Source organism: Agelaius phoeniceus, chromosome 1 (assembly GCF_051311805.1).
Source record: "Agelaius phoeniceus isolate bAgePho1 chromosome 1, bAgePho1.hap1, whole genome shotgun sequence".
Lineage (NCBI taxonomy): Eukaryota > Metazoa > Chordata > Aves > Passeriformes > Icteridae > Agelaius > Agelaius phoeniceus.
The window spans coordinates 147,068,610-147,088,742 of record NC_135265.1 but is presented as its reverse complement, the minus strand read 5'-3'; the positions used below and the strand labels follow the sequence as shown (position 1 = coordinate 147,088,742).

Below are 20,133 nucleotides of genomic sequence, written 5' to 3'. Positions count from 1 at the left end.
AGCTCTGCACTGCTCTGCTTTGCCCCTGGGCAAAGGGACACACACTTTTCAGAGCACTTTAAAGCAGAGGGCACATGATATTTCTGTGTGAGGAAGATTAGACAATGATCAGGCCTTTTACCAGCTCTTCCTTATCAGACATCAGTGAGGACAGAATTCTGACTTGCACTTGCTTAGCTGCTCCTCAAAGTGATAGGCTCCCTTCAGCCTGTTCTGCTTGATTTTGAGCTATGTCAGCCTTGGTGGGTTCAAAAGTTCAGCTGAGATGTGAGTTGGATGTTCCTTCAGTGAGGCTGTGAAAAATGGAATGGGAAGGATTCTGGTACACACAGATGAACCCTGGCTACGTGTTTGTGTGTAGCAATGCCTCAGCCAGACTGAGTGGGAGGAAGAGATGAGGGGGGAGGGAAGTGCTTTCCAGATTTCTAGCCAGGAGAGGAACTTCTTTAAAAATATAACAGCTAAAGTGGGGGCAAAGGGAGAGAGGAGGGCAATTGCACGTCAGTTTTGGAGCAATTTTTCTCAAATAAATAATGACCACAGATAATCAAAAAGATGCCAAATTGCATTTGGTACCTTCTGCCCTGGTCAGTATAGGAACAGCAGGCAGCTCAGCTACAGAGACCTGCAGCAAACTGTTAGAAATCAGATTTCCTAGGGGCTTCCACGTTCTGTGATCTCTTGTTTCCAACAGCATAATTCATCAGAGCACAGACTCATACACAACACCTCCTTGGCCACACTTTCCTGCTAAAGAACAAGTTGCTGCAAAGTCTGTTTTACATAAATGGCTTTAAAAGTCCCCTTCAAGTTGCTTGTGCAGGTGAGCTCCGTTAGGACATCCCTGACACTGCCTGCAGGGAGGATGTGAGCAGGGTTCACTATGGTCAGGTTCACAGAATACCTCCTTTCTAGTACGTGAAAGCTGCTTTTAAGGAAAGACAATTACAACCTACAGGTACTTTTTAAAATTTGCTGTTGAATTTGTAGCACAGGACAGTGTTTGCAGTGGATGGTCAGATTCTCACTGAGCAAATCACAGAACCACAGGATATAATGACTTGAAAGGACCCACAAGAATCATTGAGTGAATGGGGAGGGAGTTCTGGCACACCAAGGTTTTGGCCAGGCAGACTGAGGGAGGATTGCAGGTGCAAGAAGTTGTGGATGACCAGTTGTGAGCATTAGCTGGGCTCTGTTAAAATCTCTGCTCACTCGATCCCTCAGCAGTTTAATTAGGGGTCTAATTAAACCACTAATTAATTAATTAGTCTTCATCTTGCCTTCTTGTAGGCCATTTGGAAAAAGTTCAAGGAGGAGAAATGTCAAAGGCTAGATGTTAATGCTGAATGCAGAACTTACTAATTGTATTTCTTTAGGCAGAGGAAACTGTCTGACAAACACAAACTTTCTCATTGGGGATGGGATAGAGAAGGGCACCTATCTCTGAGAGATCTGAGAAAAATCCATTCATATTTAAAGCCTTTCAAATTTCCATTTCTCCCACCTCTGACTGCTGTGTAGGACTAAGGCACTGCCTTTAGCTCACAGTTAAATTGGTTTCTGTACTTCCTTGCTTGCCCATAGTTGACCACAAAAAAAATCATTGTGAATGAAAAAAAAAAAAATCTCATGCCAGCTTGGTAAAGCTGCATTTGTAAGGAACTTATTGTGTGTGTTTAGTGTAGATCTAAAGCAACAAGCTCTGTTCAACTGTCCACAAGGTGTGTACATGTGTGTTTAACAGGTGGACAGGTCTGAAGAGTATGGCAGGAGCAAACAAACTCGTGCAAACCCAATTCTCCAATCCCCCAGCAGCTCCAAGCAGCTTTCTTTTAGACCTTTGGACAAACAAGAGGGTAGGTGAGCAGCTGGTCACCACACACATCCTGCTGGGGCCACCAGGGATCTTCATGGGCCACAGTGCATGGCACTCTTCAATCTTCTGCACAGTGGCAAGCAGGTGACAAAGAAGATTACACAAAGAACCCATGTGAGCAGCCAAACTGAGACTAAATCTGTGTGTTACACTTTGATTGTGGTGAATTCACCTGAAGCTCAGGGAATCCCAGAGTCACAGGATCACAGACTGGGTAAGGCTGGAAGGGACCACAGTGGGTCATCTGCTCCAACCTCTCTGCTCAGGCAGGGTCATCCCAGAGCACATGGCACAGGATCTTGTCCAGACAGTTCTTGGATATCTCCAGTGAGGAGGCTCCACACCCTCTCTGGACAATCTGTGCCAGTGCTGAGTCATCCACACAGTAAAGTTCTTCCTCATATTCAGGTGGAACTTCTGGGCATCAGTTTCTGCCCATTGCCTCTTGTCCTGTTGCTGGGCACCGCTGAGCAGAGCCTGGTCCATCCTCTGACCCCTCCCTACAGACACTGACAGCCATTGATGAGGGCCCCTCTCTGTTTTCTCTTCCCAAGGCTGAACAGGCCCAGCTCCCTCAGCCTTTCCTTGGAAGAGAAAGCTCCAGTCCCTTTATCATCTTTGCTGTCCACCACTGGGCCCTCTGCAGGAGCTCCAATCTCTCTTTCACAGAGCCCACCTGAAAGGCACACAGAGCTCCAGGTTTGGCTGCACAGGGCTGGGCAGAGGGGCAGGATCCCCTCTCTGACCTCCCCCTGATGCACCCCAGGTACCTTTGGCTCTCTTGGTCCCAAGGACACTGTTGGCTCATGGACAGCTTGTTGTCCACCAGGACCCCCAGGTCCTTCTCCACAGAGCAGATTTCCAGCAGGTCAGCCCCTAACCTGTCCTGATGTCCAGGGTTATCCCTCCACAGGTTCAGGACCCTGCATTTGCTCCTTTAGTCTGAAACACAGGTTCCACTGAGACCTGTAAAACCCAGTTGTGCTGCCACCAAATCAGGACATGTGTGAAACCCCTGGGAAAAGGAGTTGCTCTAGCTCCTAACTGAAACCCCAGCTGGGATTTCTTTCCTTTTGTCTTATCCTGCACAAGTTTCAGTGAATCCCTGCTGGCTTAAGCTTTGCACAACAGATAGATCCAAAAATGAAGGCTCTCTCTCTGTGAGTTCTTGGTTTGAGAGACAGGTTTTCATCTAGATATTGCAATTGGAGCCTATTCTGTTTGGAGGAGGAGTGAAAGTATGCAGCAAATCCCAATTCCCCTTCCAACTGTAGCAGGGATATAGAGCTATCTCTCTGCCTTCACAATGACATCTGTGAGCTGCAGAGCCAAATTCTTCCTTTTTCCTGTTTGGCTTGAAGAACTTTCATTATTTTTACAAAATGCATTAACTCCTTCAGGAAGGATTGCAGGCAAGCATTGTGCAATGGATGTTCCCCCACCCTGGAGGCTGGGGCTGAGACTTTTTCCTGGTTAGCAGAAGAGCTGTGCTCACACAGCTGAGTTTGGTATCTGACACCAAGCCCCTGGTTGCCTGCATCCTCTATGGGTTACAGACTGTGAGGCAGCACAGAGAAAACTCTCAGTGACCATAGGTATTCATCTCAGAGGGAACTCACAGTCAAAAACCTTATGTGGAAATAAACATAAAATCTATTTTAGACCTTGTCTCTCTTGGCTTTTTCTCTTGGCTAGCTTTAATATTTACCAGTCATCATGCTGACTTCTCATAAACCCAGTTCTTAGGCACTTATTTGTCCATGTCATGGGACCAAAAGCCTGAGTGGGGAACGTGGGGCTGCGTCACTGAGCAGCCAAGTCCTGCTGCCAGTGACACTCACAGATTCCACAGCAGCCAACAGAGCTTCCTACAGAAATGCTCCCCTTGCTAAAACACCACCAAAACCTCCTGAAGCACAAACCTGTTCAAAGAGAAACAGATCAGCCCCCCAGCCCCTCCATTCTTTACAGATAAACACAATCTTCTGAAATATTTTTTTTAAAAATCCACTTCCTTTGCAAATGGCAGGAAGTTCCTAATGCAAGACCAAATAATGACTCACCCCCTTCTACACTTTTGCTGAAGCAGCTAAACCTGCCAAAAGTAGTTTCCAAACTGGAAATAAGTACTTAAGTGGGGATATGAATAATAACAGTCAAATCTCTGACAAAGGCATGTGAATCTTCAGTCTGTGGTGTTATTTATTTACATTTTTAATTGAGGTCAATGCCCTTGGTTCAAAGCTGCATTGAATAATTTTTGGAAGGACAAATTATCTGAATGGCTACATGTCAGCATCATCCAGGGATCCAAAGACAACAACAAAAGACTATAGTAGAATAAAATTCCCAGTGGACAGGGTGTGATATCTGATGGGTCACACAGGGAATTCTTTTAACATGAACCAGCAAACATCAAGTATATTTTTCATAAAACATGGAGCTTAATCCAAAATTATCCCTCCTTTATTGTTAGTGAGAACAAGGGAACACCCAGTTTCTTTTGCAGTGACTAATAATATTACCACTGCTTAAATGTAAACAGTGTGCAGAGATCTTTCTAAACAAATGCATAATATCTTTTGCAAAATATAACACTGTACTCCAACTTTATTTAACTCTTTTTTCCTTCTTTACTGCTGCAGCACAACCACTGAAATTTCCAGAATTAATGCTGGCATGGCAAGAAGTATAATGTCAAGGGAAAGAGGAATAATCTTGTAATTAACACCTGTTTCCATAGCATCAAAATTGATGGAATTGACACCCTTTGGTGGACTTTGGATCAGGTCTCTACTTGGTGGTTCTTCATTTGCACCATACTCTTTTCCCTGGAGCCTTGTTAGCATTGATTAGTTAATGGCTTTAAAGTGCTATTTAAATGCTGAAATATTGTTACTGCCAGATACTGGAACACATAGGCAGGTTTCTGCTCAGCACATGTGATTAGTCTTGCACTAGCATGGAATTATGGCCTTTCATTCTTTGGTTGTGTGGATACCTACACCAATCCATCTTAGTAAAATAAAAAAAAACAAAACAGTAAACCAAGGACTTGTTTACTTTACTCTTAAATAACTTGAAGACCTATGCTGTGATCTCAAGTGAAAGCACCAGCAGCACAGAAGAGGTTTCAGGTTCATTTGCACAGCCTGTTAGCTGGCATGGGAATGGAGATCTGTGTCAGGGCAGCCGCCCCTCCAGAGATGCTCTTCTCAAAAGGACAAGTGCATGCCAGCTGCACAGAGCTGGTTTATTAAGTGAAATAATATTTACAGTAGAAGCACCCATTAGGATTTCAGAGGGCCCACATGGGTGGCAGCTTGTATTGTCTCCCCAGCACGGTGGTTCCTAAAGTACACACGCCTGTACACGTACAGCTGCTGCTCCAGGAGCCATCCAGCTGCTGGGGGAATGCAGTGAGAGCAGTCCTGCAGCCCAGCACAGCCTGAAAACTCACTGAGGCTGTGCTGTTGCACTGTCAGCAGTGACACTGGCAAATTAAGCCTGGAAATTCCTGTTTTTCCAACCTGTCTTCTGAGCAGACTTTTTCAAGCAGAGGGGAGTGATGTTCCCCAAGCTTTCAGCTGTGCTCCTTTCTGGCACAGGTCACAATTTGGATCTCTGAGTACAAACTTTATCAATTACATTTTTACACAGTAAAACACTTCCTAACTTGGATTTTTAGAATTACTTCATTTTCTTTTGCAATCCACCAGTCTCTCAGAAGTGACTGTAAATCACCATGTTATCCTCAGCCACAACAAGCAAAATAGCTGGGAGGAGTGCATGAACTACTGAAGGCTCTGTTTGGATGCACAGATTACCAGGCTTTCCAAGCAACTACTCCTTGGGATTTCTACCTGCCTGTCTTCAGCATTTTTGAAAGTCCAACACTGCATGTGAACTAAACAAACTGCAAGGCCAAAGTGAAAGAAAACATTTCATTTCAGTTTTCCAGTCCACTCCAGACTCAGCACTTGTTTTTTAACTGCAAAAGTCTGCATTTAGTGAACAGAGAATAGCTCACTTCATCTGAATCTCTGAAGCTTTCAGCCCCTTCCCCAAAAAGCAGCCAAGCACAGCATACACTAAAAGTGCTTGAGGATGGGCCAAATCATACAATTCAGACACTGCCCCAGATCTGTTTTCTGAAGGACTGAATGTTTTTGAGTAAGGATATTGTTTCATGATCAGATGAAGGAAGGATTATTCTGTTGGAAAATTAGTCAAGCCCATGTTCTCATTCTAGCATTTGCAGTTGTTCCATAACTTGGGTACACTGAGCTAGACAGACCTTCCATAACAAACACAGCATGCCAGTGAGCTGATGACATAACTTTTGAACATATGACTTCAAAATAGGCTCAGTTGCAAATTAAATTATTTGTGATGGTTTCATTGGTTTCCTGGCATCACAGTTTAAAACAATTATGAAAAAAGATTAGGCCTTTTATCATTCAAAAAACCCCAAAGAAAGCACATAGAGAACAGTGCTGTCTTAGGATGACAAATGCTCTCTTGCATTGTTCAGAAATACTTTTCATCCTTGCAGACATTAATTAATCAGAGGGAAGAAAGCAAAACATTCCTTTTATTCTACTCTTGGTAATACTTCAATTATAGCTGCACAACATGATCTCCCATAATTTTATAGTGAAAAAGAACCAGACTTCCAGGGTTCCATTTCCAAAGGCAGCAGTTTCTGACTCAGGTGCAGAAGCTGAGTTAGGAGGAGAGAAGCTAATATGCATTTAAACAGAAGCAAGCTTTGGTAGACTCCAGTTAATAACCTTATTATATAGCTGAGAAAACAGAGGCTGAGAGTTTAACAAGTTTCAGAGTTTGAGGAATTTCTGATTTTGTCTTCAGACCACTTCACAAGGGGCAGTGACAACATGTTGTGGATTTCATGTGTTTGGGTCACAGTAACATGCCATAAAAGTGAAGTTTGTTAAGTGAAATCATGTACTTGGGGGAAGAGTGTTTTACAGTAAAGTCAGAAAAAGCAGCTGGGGCCGTGACAGTTTAACCCGCCTCTTGGCGGATGGCTGCACACAGAACTGTGTGTACACAGATACTCTTTGCTCAGCAGGCGAGGGCCTCTTTTTTGGAATAAACGATTAGCTGCACTTCTTGCCAAAGGGCTGTTCACCGGGAAACTCACCCAGCACTTGCAGCACCGGCTGCACCTTCTGAACTTCACCAGAAATGTGCAAAGGCATTATTTCCCTCCTGCAATTACAGTTCCTTCCTAGTGGTCATTTTAATGTGTGAGCATAAGATTTTGCAACTCTGGTGAATAGATTTTATATCACATAGAAGTATATCCGCAGGACTTTGCCAAGACCATCTGTCCCAGGACCCCGCTGTCGCCACCCTCGGCTCAGCCTTTCCCAAGGCTGCTACTGGGTCCTTGGGCAAGCCCTCGCACACGTTCCCTTCTCCTCGCCGAACTGCTGGAAGCCCCGGCTAACGGGGGAAGCGGGACGCGGCTCTCCAGCCCACCGGGAGCGCGATGTCAGCGCTGAGCCTCCTCCGCCGGGGCCAGGGAGGGGCGGCCGGGCTTGCGGTGTGTGTCGGGGCTCCGTGCCGATACCGGGGCTGCCTGCCGATACCGGGGCTCCGTGCCGATACCCAGGGCTCCCTGCCGATACCCGGGGCTCCCTACCGATACCGGGGCTGCCTGCCGATACCCGGGGCTGCCTGCCGATACCCAGGGCTCCCTGCCGATACCGGGGCTGCTGTCGGGCCGGGCACGGGGGCGCAGCGGCCGCAGAGGCCGGGGCGGGCGGGGCGGGCGGAGCCGGTGGCGGTGGCGGCGGCACCGCCCGGCGGGCGGGGCAGGGGCTATAAATGCACCCCGGGCCGCGGGCGGCCACCGGAGCGCGGGGCGGCAGCGGCGGCGCAGGGACAGCGGCAGGTAAGGGAGCCCGTCCGTCTTTCCATCCGTCTTTCCATCCGTCTGTTCACGGTCCCCTCGGGCGCGCATCCTTGCATCACCCTCCCGCTTTTCCTTCGAACGGAGTCCCCTCTCCCCGCGGCTCCGGGCAGGGCTGTGCCGGGGCAGCGGTGGCTCTCAGCGGCTCGGTCCCCCCAGCCGGCCCCCGGCCCTTCCCGGAGCGGCTGCGGGATGCTGCTGCTGCTGCTGCCGCTGCCGAGGTCCGGGCTCCCGGGCAGGGAGCAGCGGGATGGGATGGAATGGGCTGGAAAACAGCTGTGAAGCCAAGGCACATACTTTCTCTAAGGAAGTTGACCACTGCTCGTGTTTCTCTGCTCTCGCAGCTCAGTGCTGGGTTTGGAGCGCCGGACAGCGCGGCCCGGGGTCCGCTCTGTGTCCCAGCGGGGCTGTTGTTGTCACCGTGTGTCCCAGCGGGGCTGTTGTTGTCACCGTGTGTCCCAGCGGGGCTGTTGTTGTCACCGTGTGTCCGTCTCAGCGGGGCTGTTGTTGTCACCGTGTGTCCCAGCGGGGCTGTTGTTGTCACCGTGTGTCTCAGCGGGGCTGTTGTTGTCACCGTGTCGGGCGATGGGCACAGTTCGCCAGCCCTGCTCCGGGCACTGCCGGGCTCAGAGCCCTGCAGGGAGTGTGTGTGTGTGCGGTGGAGGCACAGCCACGCACTGGGCTTGGTGACACGAGGGATTTCACTTCTGCTAAGGAGGAGGTTTTGGTTGATGCTTTTCATCGTGGTTCAGTTTTCCTATGAAGCACTTGCAAGTTGGCACTGCTCACTGCATAACCCACTGTTTCACAAAGATCACAGTGCCCTGCTTAGCACCCCATCCCCAAACAGGACTTCAGATAGAAATATTTCTCATCTATTTTTTTGATGATTTTCTTTCTCTGCTTTAAGTAGGAACTGTGTTTTGAACCTAGAAAATGCACTTGTAATGACATAGAAGAGGTCAAAGACAACCTGAAGCTTTCTGTCCAGGTTCTTTGCATGGTGTTTTGATTGTTTTGCTTTCTTTTGGCTTTTCATCAACTTTTTTTGTGCGTGTCAAAGATACACAACTGCTGCAAAACTCACTGTTGAGGGCAAGCAATGGAAATAACCTATAAAGAGGAGCTATCAAGTGCTTCAGGCAAACATCTGAGAAGCCTGCCTTGCTCTTACAGCCTTGGCTGTTACAGGTATAATTTACATCAAAACTTCTGCCACTGGCATTAAGCAGTGCACTTTGAACTTGGCTCTGAGAACATATTTGGTGGTTGGTTTTTGTGTTTTGGTTTTTTTGTTTGGTTTTTTTTGGAGGGGGTGAGGGGGCTTTTTTTCATTTGGTTTTGGTATTTTCATTAGTTTTTTTGGTTTTTTTTTTTTTTTGTGTGTGTGTGTGGATATTTATTTCCTGTTGTTTATTTTAATTTTGTGGTCTTTTAACCAGAGTCTAATGTAGTTTGGCATAGAATGACTGTGTTTTTATCACAGGTACTTGAGTAAACAGCAGGCAGCTAATGCTGTATGATGTTCTGTGCACAGCAAGAATTTAATGACTTTGGATGAAATGCTAAAGCTCAGAGTAGATGCAGCACAAAGAGTGATTCTTAAAGGCCTGTACAGTTCCCAGAGTACTAATGAGTCCCAGGCCCTCAAAGAAGAGTAACTCATGAATGTGTTCAGGAGGACCTGGTGTGTGTTTTGATGAGGAAAACACAGATGCAGTGAAAGCAGGTTTTAATGTAGTAATCATGGACTCCTTAGGGTTTGGCTTTTACACCTAATATGTTTCAGTAAAAACTGAACAGATGCCACAATATAATGTTTTGGGGACCTGGAGGCCTCAGCTTCTGGGTTCCTTGTGCAGCAGAAAACTGAATGGGTTTGATTTCAACTTTAAAAACTTTGAACAGGGATTTCTACAGGTACTGAACTGTGAGACCACAGGATGGTTTTTGTTGAAAGATTATCTATTCCAACTCCCCTACCATGGACAAGAACACCTTCAACTAGACCAGGTTGCTCAAAGCCCCATCCAGCCTGGCCATGAACACTTTCAGCTTGTCTGGGCAGCCTGGCCCAGTGCCTCAGCACCCTCACAGGGGAGAACTTCTCCCCAATATCTGGCTGAAATGGACCTTCTTTCTGCTGAAAGCCATTCCCCCTTGTCCTGTCATTACACACTCTTGTAAAAAGATGAGCTCTTCCCCTGAGAATGGGCACTGCAAAGTGCCTGACCTTGAACCAGGCTGGGGAAGAAGGGTCTAGACAAGCTAGGGTTTGCATGTTTCCCTTGGAAAGAAGGGTTTGTGTGCTTATTTCCTGCATTCATTGGCCTCTTTACCCAGATGACAGCAGGATAGAGATGTCAAAGTGTCAGGTGTCCAGAGAATTAGGCAACAGCCACAGAAGTGTCACCCTCTGCTGAGGAAGGGCTGCCTGTGTTTGGGAACCAGCACCTGGGCTACCAGCAAACAACCTCTTAAGGTTTTCAGTTTGTGCCTTCTACAATGGCTTTTTTTTTAATTCTTGCCAAAATAAAAGGAACACTAAAACCGTGGCAGACCATCTGGGCAGATTGTGTGAATGCTCAGTAAAACCAGCAGGATTCCCCCATTGTCTTCCCTCCAGTGGGAGGAACTCTGCTCTTTGGATATGACTCTTTGGACTATGACAATTATGTGGGGAGATTACAGGGCATCTTTTGGAACACTTTGGCAAGGGAACCTGATCTTTAGAGGTAGTTATAAGGCAATTCAGTCATTTGCTCTTGTAGTTCAGGTGAGATTAGCAGTGAAGTGTTGGGAGAAAAATTCTTTTATTCAGATTTTTAAGCCTAAGTGATTAATTTCTTTGACTGAAGTGCAACATAAAACTTCTCATGATCAGCTTAAGAGATTTTGACAAACTTCTAGCTTCCCACAGAAAATACTGTTTTTTCACTTACCTCATTAGAGCACAAAACATAGAGCATATATGCAATGAGACATTTCCTGCTTTTATTGTCTCAAAATAGACAAAGAGTAAAAGAAAAGGTACAGAAGGGGTGAATCTGCCTTGAAGCTCTTCAGAACATGAGCAGGAACTGCGAGACTCTCAAAAATAATACAAATTCTAATTGTGGTGGATCAGCAATGTTTACATCATGTGCACAGCTGGAAGCTTAAGGCAGCAAAGCCTGTTTGCTGCCAGGGGGAGCAGAGCCTGGGGTAGCAATGGCCTGGATCAGCTCAGTCACAGCAATGCACAAAAAGAGTGACTGTCTTCAACTGCCCTGGTTTGATGACTTGAAAGGAAAACCTTCCCATATACAGGAAATGCAACTGCTTAGCATTAACAAGGATGAAATACTGCTTCTGGAGATGAAGTAAGACCTCCAGATGACTTTTTAGATCTAACTTTCAAGTTCAGTCACAGCACTTAGAAATACAGAAGTACAGAATATCCCAATTTCCCTGTCACTGTGTTGCTAAAAAGATGGCACTGCACTTACAGACTGCCCTTGGCTCCAGCTGTAGATATGAATTTGAATGTTACCTAAAGCAGGATTGTGCTGTCCCTGGAGCTGCCTCTGGAGAATTTCCCTGGACAGTTAGGTAGGAGCTGATCTCCAGTTTCAGTAGCTCATCATAAAATCATAAAGGGCTTGTGTTTGAAGGGACCTTAAAAACCCTCTAGTTCCACCCCCTCTGCCATGGGCAGGGATGCCACCCACTAGATCAGGTTGCTCAGGTCCAGGAGCAGCAGTTACCCCTCTGCCTTCTGTCAAAAGCTTTGTCCCAAAAGTTCCAAGTAAATTACTTGCTACTACTGGAGAGTTAGGGGAAATATCCTGCAACTGTTTCAAAGACTAAGAGTGAGGCAAACCCATTTTCAGGTTCAGTGGTGTGTGTTCCTGTGGATGACTAAAATCTGGGTTAGACATCTTGGAAATCAATGGCTGTGAATATAATGGCTATTGAACTTGGTGTTTCTATCAAATGGTGGCAGCTTTTTTTCCCCATCTGTGTCACTTCCAGAGCCCTGGGTGACTTCAGTGAGGGACAGCTAGTGGGAGGTAATCCCTGCTGGTAATTTCCTCTGGCTGTGGTTTTTAAGCAGCAGTAAGGAGCCATTTAGAGCTTTTCCTGGATATGTGTTCATGTATCATTGAAGTGTTTCTATGACATAATTAATCCCAGTACTGAGAGTCCATGGGAATCAGCACCATTATCTGGAATTTAATCCAGAACAGCAAGTGTGGGGTATAGAAAAAAGTAAAGCCTGAAATTGTCCAAGTGTCAGACTTGAACATGCAAGCTCCTACATTGGATGATGAGGGAGATGAGTTTAGTTTTACTTTTGTCTCAGGGCTGCTGCAGGTTCAGGCCTATTTTGTTTCCCAGCTGGCAAGAGAGTGTTGCCTTTGGATAATGCCCAGGAGTTTGTTGTCAGAGGAGGTGTTCTCCATGCAGAGGTGTTCCATGGTGTGCTTGCTGGTGCACAGCTGGACTGCCTGTGCTGAGGAAATTTTCCACAGCTGTATCTCTTTGTACTAGGCAGGATGTGTGTCAGTTTTGCTGCTCTTATTTTGTGTGGCTGATCACATTTCCTATGTTTCTCCTGGGTTTGGGGCTGCTTCCTTTCAGTTAGTTGTCAAAATTTTAATATATCTTTTTCATCTGTCAAGGTTTTTCTCTTGGTAGCTGGAAGTTAGTCAATATGGATCTTCCTTTTCAAGACCTGTTTTTAGAACTGGTTATTCACCACTTTTCAAAGCCATCAACTGGCTGCTTCCTGCTTGACCTAAGTATAGCTTTGAAAGTGTAGCATTTTCAGCTTATTTTCTACCATGGATATGTAGGGCCAGTCTGCTAGACCTGTACAGATGATGCAGAAATTAGTGGAAACACCAAACATTAGGACTTAGTGCAGCATGAAAACCCAACTCACTGCAAAACAAATCTTTCCATTCCTTGGGTGTTTTGTGTGTGTGTGTTTTTTCTGTCCTTGCCATTTCGCCACTCTTACAACCCAACGACTTTTCTTATAACCTGACTTTAAGAAATTCTGAATTTAGGAAGCACAAACTAATTAATAAGGATCTTAAATAAACTCTAATGCCGTCATGAAGACTCTGTAGGTGGAGGCAATGTGACAAAAAATCTGGTAGTGTGTTTACTGGTAGGCATAATCTGTAATGGAAAAGTAATCAGCAAAGTAGGTTGCAACTTTCAAAGGAACTTTTATTTGTGAACACGGTAAGGAGACATCCAGATGGGAAATGCAGTGTTCAAGGAAGGAAGGATTGCTCTTGCTGTGGGTTTTTGGGTTGTTTCCTTCAGGAAGATCGTGTGCACCTTGTCAAATGATGTCATTTTCCTGCTGCCATAGTTCTGGAGTGCTCTAAACATGCTTTGCATGTACTGTAACATATCCCTGCTAAATTTTTAAATGTATTTTTATCCTTTGACAAAGTTGTGGCTTTTTGGGCTATGGGATTAATAATGCAGTAGAAGCACTGCAGAATTTTACAATGACCTTTTATATTTTCTTTCCTAGATGATTCAGTTTAAGAGCATCACATTTTTTCCCATCTGAAACACTATGAATTTTATGAAGTTTTACATAAAATCCCAATGCTATATAAAAGCTTGGACATGTATAACTCCAACCCTTCTTGTAAACACATCCTGGAAAGTGATAAGAAAGTTCTGTGCCTGTGATGGGCACTAACCTGGAGTGTAGATGGGTAAGGCTTTTATTTTAAAAGTCAGCAGAGGATGGTGAATTGCTTTTTGCCACTTTGAAGGATTTTGGGAGGCCTTGTTTTGAGAAGCAAGGAGTATTCTGGTACTTAATGTTGCTGATTTAGACCCTTCCTCACCTGTGCCACCTGTTGTGGTACAGGCTGTGTGCTCAGCCCTTGGGAAGATCATATTGTATATTTGGGTGCTGATGTTTGCAGGCAGTGGAAAACTTTTTCCCAGATGTAGTCCCATGTAATTCAGCATGTGAAAATGCTTACATTTGGGTAATTTTATAAAGGGACTTGCTTGGGAAGAATGAAAGATATGTCTTAACACAATGGCCATTTGTGCCAAGTTCTAGTTCAGCTTGAGCTCTAGAAGGCTAAAGTTCATCCTACAAAAGGGAACTGGCCGTGGATAGGAACAGAATAATATCCATAAATTATACTTTTCTGCTCAACAAACAAGCAAAAACCCTCATGCACTCATCATGGAAAACTTTGGCCCAGACATTTTGGCAGGGGTTAGAAAGAACTTGTAATAGCAGTGACCAAGCAATTTTAATAGGTGGTAGAACAAGTCATCTATGTACTCAAAAGCTGCAACCTGTATAGTACAACCTCATGAATAAATGTAAATTAAGAAATGTCATCAACCTTAGCTGCAATGCTTTGTAACTTAAGTCCTCATCATTGCAACATCAATGTGAAAATGCAAAATATATAAAAAGAATCCACTATAATCTTGTGAGGGTGCAACCTAGAAAGCCAGACAGCATTCCTCATCTCTGAGTATACTGTGAGCCTCTCCCTTCTGGAATAATCTCAGTATGTTTTTGCCTCTAACTTTGACAGCACCACCCACTTGTTGAAGCGGCTGCAGCTGGGCAGCAGCTCTGGGCTGTTAAAGCATGGCAGATTGAGAATAGGAGGGGGCAGGGAGCATGTCCTGACACTGGTGAGCTGCAGGAACAATGGCTTTTTTCTTGTCTGTTTAGACTGTAATCTTTGTGGCGGGAGCTGTGTCTTCCATGTTATGAAATACCTAATCCATCTCTGCCCCCTCATAACATCTCTGTTATTTCCTCTGCCCCCAGAGCCCAACACCCCCCCAGTGCAGAGCAGGTGTCAGGTCCTGTGTCAGTGCATCACCTTCAGCCTTTGTTTCAGACCCTGGTGTGGGTCGGTGGAAGGAGCAGTGGGATGGATGCAGAGGAGGGTGCTGGGGGGTGGAAGGGACAGGTTGGCTGGCAGGGTGGGTGTGAGGAAACAAAGCCTGGGAAAGCAGCTGACTGCTGTTCATCCTTCCCACCCTCCAGTGCTGCCACCCGTGGTCTGGAGCCCTTTAAAGCCAAAGCACAACACTGGCACCAGTGTGAATGCGCAAATCTGTCTTTTTTAGAGATCTAATCCCACCCCTTCCTTCCACTAGACCAGGTTGCTCAAAGCCCCATCCAGCCTGGCCTTGAACTTACTCTGCATTATCAGACAGAACCACTTGTCACAGAGCTGTGACCCAGGGCAGTTTCACGTAAACATGAATTTTTTGAGAACTGCATTAGGGTTTGTCATCTGTCCCTCATGGAGCTGTGATGTTATTATAGTGTAGGTAACATTAGGGATTGCTACAATAGGAAAAAGTCCTAAGGCATTGAAATCTTTCCATTTCCCTGCCAGCTAGCAAGAGAGAGCTGCTCATTATATTGGGAGGGGTACACAGCAGGGGTACAAAGTGGTGATGGGAACAGCAAGGGTGTCCTTTGGCCAGCTCACCAACCCTTCCCACAGCCAACTTCTGCTCCTGTGGAACACAGGAGGACCTCAAGCTTTCTAAGGAACATTCTTCATCTCATCCCACAGAGAGAGGTTGTGCAAGCTACATTGCAACAGCTTCTTGCTCAACGTCTGTGGGGTAGGCAGAAGGGCTGTTCCAGCTCCCTGTGTTTTGGGGCTGCTGTCCATGTGCAGCTGCCAGCAGGGTTCATGGATGGTGACCAGCCCCTGGTGTGAGGAGCTGGCAGTTTCAGGGCTGTGCCTGATCCCAGAGTGGCCACAGCTGAGCTCGGGCCCTGGGGACAGTGGCATGAGAGGAGGTGAGCCAGGGGAAATGTGCTGGAGCTGAGCCTGGAGATCTCCTCCCTCGCTGCAGGAGGGTGGCCCAGCTGCTGGCAGGTGGGGCTGGGGGGATGCTGTGGCCTCCCAGCTGTGCCTTTGTGCTGGGTCAGACACTGCCTCTGTCCCTGCAGCTTCACCCAGCTGTTCCCTGGCACAGGGCTCAAGTTCTTGGCTGAAAGGCTTTGATTTCCTAATCAGATTGATTAGCACATAGCATAAGTGTAAAGTTAAAAATGGTTAAAACTTAAGGCTCTTCTTGGTTTTTTGGCTTGTAAAAAATCACTGTTAGGCTACATTATCCTCCTAACATCCCACATTCGGGGTTTTTTTCCCTTGGATGCCAGCTCTCATTTTCAACTAGATCCTTCATGGAAATATGCTGGTGGAGTAACTCACAAACAGGGTTAAGAGAAAATAAAAGTAAAATGGTTAGAAAAAAGGAATGAAATTGAGCATCAGCAGTGTACTGTGCTTGAAGAGGGCTGGGTGATAGCAGCTCCCAGGACACCTGTGAACTGGAGACCACCAGGCAGCACAACTATTTCAGTTCCCAGATAATATTTGGTTTAATACTTTGATTCCTGACCTTTTTCTCATTTGAAACTTCAGGCTATTTAAGGGTTCTGCTTTGAAACTTTGTCTCAGGTTATTAACTTTTAGTTGCAAATTGAGATAATGTGTAACCGGAGGCTAAGGAAGCCTGGAGAGTCCCAGGCAGTTGAGTGTCTTCAACTTTTGACACTTCCTGCTCAAAATGTTTGTTCAGATCCTACTTAAATGTCAAAAGTAATTTGCCTTTTTTAAAGGGGAGGAAATGCTGTAAAACCTCTTTCATAATTTATTGTGTGGAACGATGGCAGAGAAAAGCAGTAACTGAGCACAAAGGACCTCGTGATACCAGGCCTGTAACAAAGAGGAGTTTAAACAGGGCAGAGTGGGGGCAGATGCTTATGCATGAACTCTTTGGATGCTTGCAAATGAATCATTTGGTTCACAAACAGGAAGATTAAATTTGTCAACTTTGATATAAAATACCTGAGATGTAAACTGTACTTAGAGATGCATTATGGCTCCAAACCACACATGGGTGCTGTGAACTGTCTTGTCTTGCTGTCCACTTATCTCTGTTTAGTCTCTGCTTAGTGGAGGCGAGGATTTTTGGGTTTTTTTCAAGATTGCCTCCAGTTTGCAGTAGCCATGTTTATGTTAGGCCGGTCAGACAAGTTTACAGCATTTACTGTTAATGACTGGAAGAGGTCTAATTGACTGGGGAAGGCTCAAAGGCTGTTTGAGCATCGCAGTAACTTTCCCTCATTGTCAGATGCCTGAGATTAGGGTTTTTTTTTTAATGTGGATATTTGCCAATCAACTTTTTCAGAGCTTTGGAGACATTTCAGCTCTCTCCATTCTTGCATAATTGTTCTGGGAGCTGCTACAGGTTCACAAAACCTCCACCACCCCTGTCCTTCCTACCTTCTTTGGTGACAGTGCAGAGGACACCCACAGTTTTCAAGGGATAAAGTGCAGAGTGATGTGACAGCCTTGGAAATACCTTTCACCTGTGGTTCTGCAGCACAAGTTTCACATGGTCCCTCTCTCTGCAAAGAGAACAACACCAGTTCTTGGGAGCTGGGACCCTCAGTGCCCATAGCTGTTTCCCTCTTTGCCATTAGATGCTCATGAGAATTTAATCCCACATGCAAAGTGATTGCTGTCCCTCCTGCTTGCTCTTCCTGCAGAGATAAAAATGCCATCAAGATGCTCTGGTTACCCTTCTACACACCAGTACTCAAAGGGAGAATAATCTCTGCTGCCAGTGTTTAAACAAGCAATTTTGAGGAAATTGCTTTCCTTATGAAACTCAGGCAGGAGCCTTTTGTTGCTCTTTGTTTTCTATGATAGCACATAAATAAAAAATGGTTGGGTGTGAGGGCAGAGGAATGCTGAAGAGCTGGTAGCAGTGTCCCCAAGCCTTCATGGATGTGAGGCCATTGTGTTTGATTATGCACCCCATGGCACAAGCTTGGACAGCCCTGCATGTGCCTTCAGAAGCAGGAAGTTTGAAATGGGAGATCTTGGAACTTGTTTTGCTTCTGTGCTTGAAAGGAATTCAGTCACACACATGCATATTACCTGATGTTTGGTATTTATGACTGCAGCATTGCTGGGGTCTGAGGATGGCCTGATGGGTGCCTTCTTAGCCTCTTTGCTGGGATCTGTGCTCTGCAGAGCCAGGCTGCACATTTATCCTGTACCTTCTGCTACCAAAACAAGGCTGCAGCAGTGATTGTCCCTCCAGCAATGATGCAGAGGGAGAGGGGATATATTCTGATCTTTTAATATTGAAATAATCAGAAATTCCTGAGCTACTGGCCAGTTGCTGCAGGGGTTTTGGAGCAGTGGGATTGGGCTGGACGGGGTGTAGAAAAGCCTCTGAATGAAATTAGCCAACACAGTATTGCACAGATGACTTCACCCTACCCCACACCTTCCTTGATTCCTAGAGTCTGATGCCTTTCCTACTACTTGGCAAAGATAGATATGCCATCACTTTTAAAGCATTTTGCCACCTTCCTGCTTTCTCTCAGAAGTATATTTATTTTAAGACAGGTACCTGGGTACAGGGTGGCACTTGGTGGAAGTGCCTTGTCTTGGAGAGGAGAACTTGGGACCTCTCCGCAGGCTGAATTGGCCAAGCAGAGTGAAGAAAAGTTATTTTTCTCCAAGTTGGCAACTTTACACTATTGCTTCCAGATATAAATGAACTTTGTCTTTGGAAGGCATCTGTGAGGGAAGTGCTTTGAAATGAGCATAAAGGGATGCTTGTATGGTTATCTATTTAGGAGAGTTATGCAGCTACATTAGCTTTGAGCTGCCCTGTCACATAACAGAGGGCAGCACAAAGCACCTATTTAGAAAGTATAAAATTTGTGCTGAACAAGGGTGGTACAAAGCCACTTCCCCATCTTTCTCCTTAGAAAAGAAGATGTTTTTTACAGTGCTGTCAGATAGCAGGGCTTTGTTTGGCAGCTCTTGTGAACAAACAGCGCGTTGTTATCCCGCCTTGACGCAAGGTTGCCGCTCGCTAGGAGCATTTCAGGTATTCCTGATGCACAGAAGGAAAACCCAGGGCTTGGAAATGCCTGATCTGAAAACACTGTGCCTCCAAGATATAATATATTTCCACAAGTGAGAGCTTGGTGAAGGTAGGGCTTTTGTTCAGCAAGCTTGGTGGCAGTCGTGCAATCTGCTGGTCAGCACTTCCTAATGCCTGCGCTCTCGGAAACACAGAGCAGCAACTTTGAACTATTGTGAAAACAGGATTGTTTTTAAGGCTATAAAAAGCATCCATCTTGTTCTTTTTTGGCACAGTTTTTTTGCTCATTTGTAGTCAATGCTCTGAGTCCCTGAAAATCCAAAACTACCCCATGTAAACAGCTCTATTCCACAAACAGTGGCCATGGCTTTGTTCCCTGACCACTTCTTACTGGAAAACTCAGGGACCTGCCTTCTTACTCTCCTCACCTTTGGGAAAGCCATAGAAAAATCTCTTGCACTTCCAATCCCTATTGCAGAATTAGGTGCAATATTAAGGTAATTGTCTTAATAGAACTTGCTGAATTTCAAGAAAAAAATCTCTTAGGTGCAATTGCTTATGAATTTTCAACCTCCAGATGTTGCAACAGCATTTATTTTTCCTCTCTGCTGTGTCCAATGGCCCACTATGTAGAATGGCAGACTACATAGAAGGCTGTCATCACAAAAACATGTAATGTTTGCTAAAATGTCCCTTGCATTTTTTCAAAATTTTGCAATTTTTTTTCCCCTGCTTATTCTTTATGATTAAAATTTGTAATGGACAAAACACAATGGAAAACCTGGAGAAAGGGGTGAATCAGAGTCACTTGATTCCCCTGATTGTTAAAGTACCTCTGATGTCATCTTGTAAATTTGAACTACAAAGCACTGGCAGTGGGATTAGTTTTGGTTCTGTCTTCATGCCTCGACTGGTGGTGTAAAATATTAATGAAAAATTTCTCTAAACTTAAAATCCACAGTCTAATTTTTACCTAAAATCTCCCCCATTGCATAGCTAGCATGAAGAGTTCCTAAAGTGCAGAGGTATTCGAATGTGAATGGACACCCCTGTTTTTCCAGCATTAACTCTTTTAGTCTGAGTGTGCTCCTTCATTGCTTTCTGCAGCACCCAGCTGTCCTGCAAACTGTCACCAGAGCATCTTTGCCCAGGGACAAGTGCATCGAGGTAACCCATGGGGCAGAGTGAAAAATAATGCTGCTGCCACTGCCTGGATGCTCCTGCAGGCTTCACAGCCCTTCCTGAGCCATCAGGTCGTTTATGTAGACAGCATGATGGGCTTAAATCAGATTTAAGTCAGGAGATGGAGAATCATGCTTTAAAGAATCAATGTAAATTGTGTTCTGTACTTCTATGTTTATTTTCAGAAAATAATTAA

At 45.3% G+C, this 20,133-nt stretch overlaps 1 protein-coding gene across 1 annotated transcript in view; it reads left to right on the top strand.

The window, feature by feature from the left end:
- The first annotated feature begins 7,697 nt into the window (after positions 1-7,697).
- NDRG1 (N-myc downstream regulated 1) overlaps positions 7,698-20,133 on the top strand; it is a 40,360-nt gene continuing 27,924 nt past the window's right edge. The window contains exon 1 of the mRNA XM_054643090.2: positions 7,698-7,802. The gene's annotated coding sequence lies outside the window, so the exon portion shown is untranslated. The remainder of the gene's footprint in view (positions 7,803-20,133) is intronic.